The sequence below is a fragment of the Triticum urartu genome, chromosome 2A (genome assembly GCF_056163025.1).
Source record: "Triticum urartu cultivar PI428250 chromosome 2A, HENAU_Tu73, whole genome shotgun sequence".
Taxonomy (NCBI): Eukaryota; Viridiplantae; Streptophyta; class Magnoliopsida; order Poales; family Poaceae; genus Triticum; species Triticum urartu.
The window spans coordinates 138470620-138478059 of NC_141874.1; the positions used below are offsets into that span (position 1 = coordinate 138470620).

The 7440-nt window shown below is 43.2% G+C and overlaps 1 pseudogene; it reads right to left on the reverse strand.

Moving 5' to 3' along the window:
* Positions 1-4951: 4951 nt before the first annotated feature.
* LOC147984288 (uncharacterized) lies at positions 4952-5884 on the reverse strand (annotated as a pseudogene).
* Between the last annotated feature and the right edge of the window lie 1556 nt (positions 5885-7440).

The window sequence follows — 7440 nt, forward strand, 5'->3', positions numbered from 1 at the left end:
AATAAAAGTTCTCCAAATGTCCTGAAATTTTTATATGATTTTTTCTAGAATATTTAAGAATATTTGGCACTGAGAACACATCAAGGGGACCCACCACCTGGCCACGAGGGTCCAGGGCGCGCCCACCCCCACGTGGGCCCCCTCCACTTATTCTTGCACCCACACACTTCATCTTCCTCCAGAAAAAAAATCCTCCACCATCTCAAATCCGAGTTCTAGCTCATCTTGCTGCCATTTTCGATCTCCTAGCTCAAAGCTCCATTCACAAAACTGTTTTGGGGGATTGTTCTTCGGTATATGACTCCTCCAATGGTCCAATTAGTTTTTGTTCTAGTGCTTTATTTATTGCAAATTTTTGCTGCTTAGGTGACCCTATTCTTGAGCTTGCATGTCAAATTTATGTGGTCAAAAGTAGTTTTAATGCAGGATATGGCCTCTAGGCACTTGTAGGAGTAGTTGCTATCAATCTTGTTGAGTTTGTTCACTTCTATTTTGAGTCACTAAAAATTTCAGAAATTTTTCAGAGGAAGAAAAATGTTTAGGAAAATGTACCAAGGTGGTTCCTCAAGGAAGTAAGGCCCAAGGCTCGCGATACATGAGCCGGACAATGAACTACCAAGGGAAGCACAAGTGCGGCCTTGTGAATGGCCGTCAGAGGAGTTCATGGTCCAGGCAGGCATCAAGGATGAATTTGATGCATATGTGTGTAACGCTGATCTTGAGAGCTTCATGTCAGATAAGTGCCCGCAATACTGCCACCTAACTGATTCATTTGTGAGAAGGTTTAAATTTACATCCTCGCGCAATTCCCACACTGTTTTATTTGATCTTTATGATAAATCATATACCATGGACCGAGAAGATTTTAATACTGCTTGTAAACTCCCGCACTGGGGCAATGTTAGTGAACCTCACAAATCTGAATATAAAGACTTTCTTGCTAGTATTACTGTGGGGGAATCTAGGGAAATCACACAAGCTACCATAGGGAGCATTTATTTTCCTTCCATACATTATTTTGCTCTCTTCATGGGTAGATGCATTAACGGTAAAGATGAGGCTTGTCACATGTACATTCCAGATCTTAGTGTCCTCAAGAGTGCGGTATTGGGTGATAAACAATATAACTTGGGGGCTATTGTTGCACGTAGGTTGCATCTTAATAGTTTAAGTGGATACTTGTTTGGTGGAATTTATGCAACTCGTGTAGCTAATTATCTTGAGATACCCATACATGAGAATGATATAGAATTGCCTCCTGCTTATCTAGATTATAATGCTATGGTTCGTCATCAGTTTGTTGAGAGGAATGAATAGTTCCTCCAATACCGACTAATCTTTGACAGACATCCCACTGTCCATGTTGCTCTCCCTGCTCCTGCTTTCTTTGACTTTTAGACAAAAGGGAGATATGTTATAACCAGGGAGGAGGCGAACGAGTATGAGAGGAGGACGGAGGTAGCTCGCCTCCAAGCTGCAGCTCGTGAGGCAATAGCCGCTGCATCTCAGTACGACCCCAGTTACAACTTCGGATATCCGCCAGGCCAAAAGCCTAAGCTTGGGTGAGTATGTATTTCTCACCGACATTACATTCATGTTCACACACTCATGCCAGTTTTCGGTGCTCATACTTTTTCATTGTACTATCCATGCTATTTTAATTTCTTTTCCAGCATTCTTCTTGTGTGTTTGAAAAACTTTAATAAAAACCAAAAAAATTAGTTGTAGCTTTTAGCTAGTTTACTTTCTATGCTTGTAGTAGTAGTAACTAAAAGAAAACCCAAAAAATATTTCTCGTTCTTCTTTTGCTTGTTGGGAGCTTCCCCGTGTAAATAGTTTTATTTCCTTTCTTTTCTTTGGGGGTCGAGAGGAGAAGACCATGATGAACATGTTGAGTGGCTCTCATATACATTATTGTTGATCTAACCAAGAGCCCATATTACCTTGTCTTCTCCCTTATATTGAATGCTTGAAGATTCCAGCTTAGTCCAATGCACGTGCACTATTATTATTATCCACACCGTTCGGTCGTGCAAGTGAAAGGCAATAATGACGATATATGATGGACTGATTGAGATGAGAGAAGCTGGTATGAACTCGACCTGTCGTGTTTTTTAAAATATGATTAGTTCATCGTTCCTGATTCAGCCTATTATGAATGAAACATGTTTGCAATGACAACTAAAGATTATAGTTGCTCATGCCATGCTTAATTAGCTAGGAGTTTACAATGGTTTACCTTGCGTTCCAACATGCTATTAAAATGGTTGTGATGTGGTATGATAGGGTGGTATCCTCCTTTGAACGATTCGAGTGGCTTGACTTGGCACATGTTCAGCATGTAGTTGAAACAAAATCAACATAGCCTCCACGATATTTATGTTCATGGTGAATTATATCCTACTCATGCTTGCACTCAATGTTGATTAATTTTAATGCATGTCCATGACTGTTGTCGCTCTCTAGCTGGTCGCTTCCCAGTCTCTTTCTAGCCTTCACTTGTACTAAGCGGGAATACTGGTTGTGCATCCACTTCCATAAACCCCAAAAGTTATTCCATATGAGTCCACCATACCGTCCTATATGTGGTATCTACCTGCCGTTCCAAGTAAATTTGTATGTGCCAAACTCTAAACCTTCAAATGAAATTCTGTTTTGTATGCTCGAATAGCTCATGTATCAACTAGGGATGTCTACATCTTCCATGCTAGGCGGGTTATTCTCAAGAGGAGTGGACTCCGCTCCTCATTCACGATAAAATGGCTGGTAACCGGGATGCCCAGTCCCATGCTTAAATTAAAATAATTGCAAACAAAACTCCCCCAGGATTGTTGTTAGTTGGAGGCACCTGTTGTTTCGAACAAGCCATGGATTGATGTTTGTTGGTGGTAGGGGGAGTATAAACTTTACCATTCTACTTGGGAACTGCCTATAATGTCTGTAGCATGGAAGATATGAAATCTCTCAGTTGTTATGTTGACAATGAAAGTATACCACTCAAAATATTATTTATCTCTATTTCAAAATCGAGCTCTGGCACCTCTACAAATCCATGCTTCCCTCTGCGAAGGGCCTATCTATTTACTTTTTTGTTGAGTCATCACCCTCTTATTAAAGAGCACCAGTTGGAGAGCACCGCTGTCATTTGCATGTATTACTATTAGTTTACATTGAGTATGACTATGACTGGATCTCTTTTACCATGAATTACAATGTTTAGTCAGTCCTTGATCTTTAGAGGTGCTCTGCATTTATGTTTTGCGGTCTCAGAAAGGGCTAGCGAGATACCATCTTGTTATATCATATTATGATTGTTTTGAGAAAGTGTTGTCATCCGAGATTTATTATTATTGCTCGCTAGTTGATTATGCCATTGATATGAGTAAACATGAGACCTAAATGTTATTGTGAATATGGTTAGTTCATAAACATTGCTGAAAACTTGAATGCTCGCTTTACATATTTACAACAACAAGATCAAACAGAGTTTGTAAAAGTTTTTCTTTATCACTTTCAGTTTGTCAACTGAATTGCTTGAGGACAAGCAAAGGTTTAAGCTTTGGGGAGTTGATACGTCTCCATCGTATCTACTTTTCCAAACACTTTTGACCTTGTTTTGGACTCTAACTTGCATGATTTGAATGGAACTAACCCGGACTGACGCTGTTTTCAGCAGAATTGCCATGGCGTTATTTTTGTGCAGAAATAAAAGTTCTCGGAATGACCTAAAACTTCATGGAGAATTTTTTGGAATATATAAAAAATAATGGTGAAAGAATCAATGTTAGGGGGCCCACACCCTGTCCACGAGGGTGGGGGGCGCGTCCCCCTATGTCGTGGGCCCCCTGAGGCTCCACCGACCTCAACTCCGACTCTATATATTCACGTTCGGGGAGAAAAAAATCAGAGAGAAGGATTCATCGCGTTTTATGATACAGAGCCGCCGCCAAGCCCTAATCTTTCTCGGGAGGGCTAATCTGGAGTCCGTTCGGGGCTCCGGAGAGGGGAATCCGTCGCCATCGTCATCATCAACCTTCCTCCATCACCAATTTCATGATGCTCACTGCCGTGCGTGAGTAATTCCATCATAGGCTTGCTGGACGGTGATGGGTTGGATGAGATTTATCATGTAATCGAGTTAGTTTTGTTAGGGTTTGATCCCTAGTATCCATTATGTTCTGAGATTGATGTTGCTATGACTTTGCTATGCTTAATGCTTGTCACTAGGGCCCGAGTGCCATGATTTCAGATCTGAACCTATTATGTTTTCCTGAATATATGTGAGTTGTTGATCCTATTTTGCAAGTCAATAGTCACCTACTATGTGTTATGATCTGGTAACCCCGAAGTGACAATAATCGGGACCACTCCCGGTGATGACTATAGTTTGAGGAGTTCATGTATTCACAAAGTGTGAATGCTTTGTTCCGGTACTCTATTAAAAGGAGGCCTTAATATCCCTTAGTTTACGATAGGACCCCGCTGCCATGGGAGGGTAGGACAAAAGATGTCATGCAAGTTCTTTTCCATAAGCATGTATGACTATATTCGGTATACATGCCTACATTACATTGATGAAGTGGAGCTAGTTCTGTGTCACCCTATGTTATAACTGTTACATGAGGAATCACATCCGACATAATTATCCATCACTGATCCAATGCCTACGAGCTTTTCATATATTGATCTTTACTTAGTTATTTTTCCGTTGCCACTGTTACAATCACTACAAAACCAATACTGTTACTTTGGCCACCGTTACCGTTACTTCCATATTACTTTGCTACTAAATACTTTGCTGCAGATATTATGTCTTTCAGGTGCGGTTGAATTGAAAACTCAACTATTAATACTTGAGAATATTCTTTGGCTCCCCTTGTGTCGAATCAATAAATTTGGGTTGAATACTCTACCCTCGAAAACTGTTGCGATTCCCTATACTTGTGGGTTATCAGGCAGCAATTTCTGTATTGATAAATGTGTCAGCAGTGACCACATTTGTACCAATCACTGGAGTAAGACCCACATTTGTAGCAGAGTGAAGAACTAATAATGTAGCAGGCATCTCTTGCACTATCTCAGGAGCTATCTGTATCACAGGTACATTTAGTTGCAGCATATCTAAAGATGGAATAACACTGTCCAATAAAGGCGCTTCCTCAGCAGCAGGGAGGAGGAGCACTCCCAACACAGTAGGTGCCATTTCCATAGGAGGAGCTTGCTCCACAGGTTGATTGAGATCAAAATCAATTGTAGGAAGTGGATGTGCAGCAGGAAGGTCCAGAGGGGCTAGAAGTTCATCAAGGTTTAAAATTGGGCCTATATGGGCAGACTCTGCTGAGCTAACATCATTCACTGGCAGACCCAGAGAAAGTGTTAATACATTGTTTTCATGCTGTTGATTCTCTTCCATAGGTGCCATTAAGTCATTTAGCTCAAGGAATTCTCCAGCTTCAATCTCCACATCAACTAGTTGTCGCTGTTGGGGCATGGCCCAGTCGCCCCACCCCTCATCTTCCTCTGCTTCCTCTGCTGGTGCTGGGACAGGCTCCCCTGCATTATCTAACTGCTGAATCAGGTGAAAAGCAACAAGCCCAACCATTACGTTATTTTGGCTAGGATTATGAAATTCCTCCTGAGGCCTGGGATGAGGATTTCCATCCTCGGGAACTAGATCTTTTCAGCCGGAGGACCACCAAGCAGAATATCCTGAAAGATCACAACAGGGAAGGTCCATGACTGCCCACTGAAATTGTTGACTCCAGTAACAACAACTAGAAGGGACATCCTTTAGCGTATCAATCTTGACTTTGAGCGCAAACCCAGCAGTAGCATTAGATAGCTCATCGAATTTCCTTAAATTAGCCGGAAAACCAAAGACCATGATCCAGACTTCTCTGTTCAGATTGAAATTTTTCTAGTTCATCCCCTCCTTATGACGCTGGAAAATGATGTGAATATCATCATAAACATGCGACCCTGTGTTGACAAGAAAATCTCTATCTGCCGCACTATTCAATCTAACAAAAGCTTGTCCAAAAGGGCACTTGGAGGTTGAGACGACCCCAATATGCTTTGACTGCAAAAACTCATGGATGATCTCTCGAAAATTTTGGAAGGCAACTTCACCTTGGGGCATCGAGATGATGGTGGCAATGGAGAGATCTTCATTGGCCGGAGAGAGAGAGGGCCATGGATGTCTCTGTAATGGGCTGGCCTTCCTTCCACCTCGACCGCATGGAAGCCATTGGGGGAGGAAAGGTGTAGGGTCGAAGGGAAAGTTGGCCATTGCGGGAGACAGCGAGCAAAGGGCGGCGGTGGAAGCCCCAGCCGACGAGAGGAGGTGTCACAGAGGTGGAGGAGGGCGGTGGGAATGCGAGGCGTCTGAGGCGCTAAATGCTAGATTGGATTGAACAGGGCAAGCAACGGTCTCTCTGACAACTAGGGTTGGCAGAACTCGTCTCCTGGAATTTGGGTCGTCAGCCAAAAGAGGATGTTGATATTGGGCAGGCATGAAGCGCGGGGACTCCACGGAGACTGCACCACCAAATCTGCACTTGCTATGCATATGGCCCAAGCGTTTGCAGCCCCAACACCTAATTTTGTTCGTGCATTTGGGCTTGTAATGGCCCACCCCCAGACATCAGACGCAGAAGAGTGACTGGGCTCCTTGAGCTGTGGGCCGAGAAGAGGGCCCAGGTGTTTGAACACGTTGAGATCCCGCTCCACCTAAAGGGAAATTATTGGGGAAGGTAATGAGCGGATTTACCGTCTGCACTGATTGAGTCAGGCGCTCCGAGACGGAAAGTTGACGAGAGTTGGTTTGAACAGTAAGATCTGAATTGTTGAAAATACGTGGGGTTTGAACAACCTTAGCATATGATCTTGCATTTCTATAATGATCAACCAAAGTCCATTCTTGTTCCACTTATTATTGATAAAGACATAAATCTTTCAGGAAATCAGGACCCCCATTGCCCCAAAGGAAGAAACCAATGTTGAACAAATCATTGACACAATTTCCCCCCTTGATGATAGCAAAACCCACGTCTCTAGATGAAATAGTGAACTTGAATGACCAATTCTGAAGACAAGAGACCTTAAACCGAGAAGCATGACCCCCAAAGCAAGATTGAAGGATGAGACTGACCAAATCATTATTGATACGCAGTTTGGATCTAGTGATTTCGGCCACAAGAAAGAATTCCTTGAGGTTGCCACTAGCGAAATGATTCACCGAGACACCAAACTGCTTCCATATGAAAGCATCGATGGCAAGGCCAGGTTCGAACTTGATGTCCGAGAGCGCCATGGAGATCACCGAGGGAGAGGTTTCCGGAGCGGAGATGGTGCGTGTCCTCCGGCGGTTGGAGTGACAGCCGGCGGGAAGCAGTGGCCGCTGTGGCCGGAGTGGCCAACGACGCTAGGAGGGGAAGGCGC